Source organism: Kryptolebias marmoratus, linkage group LG3 (genome assembly GCF_001649575.2).
Source record: "Kryptolebias marmoratus isolate JLee-2015 linkage group LG3, ASM164957v2, whole genome shotgun sequence".
Classification (NCBI taxonomy): Eukaryota; Metazoa; Chordata; class Actinopteri; order Cyprinodontiformes; family Rivulidae; genus Kryptolebias; species Kryptolebias marmoratus.
In genome coordinates this window covers 5,029,688-5,032,097 of record NC_051432.1, presented here as the reverse complement: position 1 = coordinate 5,032,097, position 2,410 = coordinate 5,029,688, and the positions used below count along the sequence as shown (strand labels likewise).

Sequence of the window (2,410 nt, the reverse complement as noted above, 5' to 3'; positions counted from 1 at the left end):
AATCAAGTTGAAGACGCCTACACTGTCTCAAAAGTCTAGAAACAAACTGGAGACAATATCAAGACTCCCACATGACTACCGTTCACCAACTTCTTGCAGCCAAATGAGATTGGGCCTTTAACTAAATGTCAACTCAGTACAGACCACTCTTGGTCTGAAAAGCCACTAAGAGTTCAGGATTTAGAGTTTGGACAGGAGTCAGATATTTCTAAATAAACATGTTAGAAACACTTTTTCACTTTTTGTTGTCACTTCTTTCAGACAAGCCTAAAAAAGCACTTTTTATAAGTGAATAAATTACAAAAGACAAATGACTTTAGCATACAGTATAGCTGACAAGTTTTGACAAAGTCAGATGGTTTCCTTCACTTTCCTTCACTCATTTGTGCAATTAGCTCTAAATAATTACATTCTTGAAACATATCTTGTATAATTTATGCAACTGGGAAAATAAAAGAGCACTGTATACTAATATATGAGCGAAGTCTTCCTCCTTGAGGCTGCTATGCTCTAACCTGTCATTTTATCTTTGTATACTACAATTGTACAAGACGGACGGAAAATCACAAAAAAGACGCAAATTTCCCTTTTAACAATATAGTCTTAGAAAAAGCAAGACTTTTTGAGAACTTACTCATCCTTGATGGTTTGTACAATACTTGTGAGCCAGTTCTGGTCCACAGCAGCCAAAGTGTTTTGAGCAGACAGGAAGAAGACCAAGACCACAGCCATCCAGCACGGGCCAGCCATCTGTACAGATCAGGTTTACAAACACAGTGCATTGTCAGAAATCACATGCAGTAATCTACTTTGACAGTAATAGAAATCTAAAATAGTAAAAGACATTACACATTTTACAAACAGATAGTTTTACCTTCCTGCCTGTAGCGGAACCTGCTGGTTCTGCAACCTTAAAGGATTAATAAAAATAAGTGTTGCCCTTATTAAAATCTCACAAAATAGCTATCAAACAACAATATGATGCAAACCCACTGTTGATCTGAAATGACTAGTTCACACATTGGTGAGTAAACAGATAAACAGAAGGATGGTATTTTTTTTCAGGAATTCAAAACACTAGGTCATATTTAGCCAGGATGTTTTTCTTTCTACCCAAAAACTCACATGAAAGCTAGGTATTTGTAAATTCTAATGAAAGGTTTTTACATATATACAGACTTTACTATGAGTTAGGGAATTACAATTGTTACCAACAGCAGCTGACATTGCTTTTAGGAGTGAAAATGAGCTGTTTATTAGGAATGTACCTTTATTAGGAAAGAAGTAAGAAGCTGTCCACTCGACTTGTCCTTTTTTCAGCCCAGATGGAATGACACAGCTACTGAGTGTCGCTTTAATTTATAGAGGCTTCAGAACCCCACAGTCACACTCTACACATACTGAAGCACGTATTTCAAATGAGTGAAGTGATGAAATGTACTTAGTCATGTCCTTTTTGATCGAAGTATTAAAGCTAAAAGTAAATTAGGTATGAAAAGTGAAGTTAAACTGGACAAGACATGATAACATTTAGGGCTCCACAGAACCATAGCTAGTTAGCAGTGTTGGCTTACAGCACAAAGATCACAGGTTCTAAAGTTGGCTGGGGTCTTTTTGTGAGGGGTTTGCATGTTGTCCCTGTGTATGGGTTTTCTCTAGGTATTCCTGTTCCTACCACAACCCTAAAACCTGTTTGGTTTAGGGGCCATTCTAAAATGGCTCTGGGTGGGAGAGCAAATGGATGTTTTGTTCTGTGTGTCTGTGGTAATTTGGGTTTTTTCCGGTGTTTTGGTTTTGTTTCATTTTTATTTAGTTAATTGGTTTGTGTTTGGTTTGTGTTTAGTTTCTGTTTCGTGTTTTTCACTTTCTCCTTCCTCCTCAGTCTATTCTCTCTCTGCCTTCCTGCCACGCCCACTTATACCTGTCCAAGTCTGGTAATCATGTCACCTGTCCCCACTTACCTGATTATCCTCAGTACTTTAAAACCCGGTCATTTCTGTCTATACTCCGCTGGTCCATTGTCGTTGTTTGCTTGTTTTCTTGCCGTCATTTCCTGGTTCTGCTCTGTTTATTGTTTTGTTTTGCTGCCATGTCAGCCTTTGTTTTGTTTATTCTTTAGTTTAATAAATTAATTTCTTTGTAATATGAATCTGCGTTCTGGGTTCGCCTCCGTCTCCACCCTTCATGACAGTGTCCCTGTGACGGACTGGTGACCTGTCCAGGGTTTACCTCAACTCTCGCTCAATGACGAGAATAAAATAAACAATTTAAATGCAGTTAAACAAAAGGGTAAAAACTTATCCAATTCATGTCAGTAAACTGAAGGAGTTTATTTAGAATAGGAGTGTCAAACTCCTGGCCAGCTGCAACTCTTCTTCTCTTACTACTACTACTTCTGGTGTTTTTTTTG

The 2,410-nt window shown here is 37.9% G+C and overlaps 1 long non-coding RNA gene across 1 annotated transcript; it reads right to left on the bottom strand.

Annotated features, from left to right (window-relative positions):
• Positions 1–21: 21 nt before the first annotated feature.
• On the bottom strand, positions 22–1,375 carry LOC108229544. The gene is made up of 3 exons (XR_001808304.2): positions 1,269–1,375; positions 875–910; positions 22–750 (listed from the first exon to the last, which is right to left on the bottom strand). It is a non-coding gene; the product is annotated as an uncharacterized LOC108229544 (long non-coding RNA).
• Positions 1,376–2,410: the final 1,035 nt, after the last annotated feature.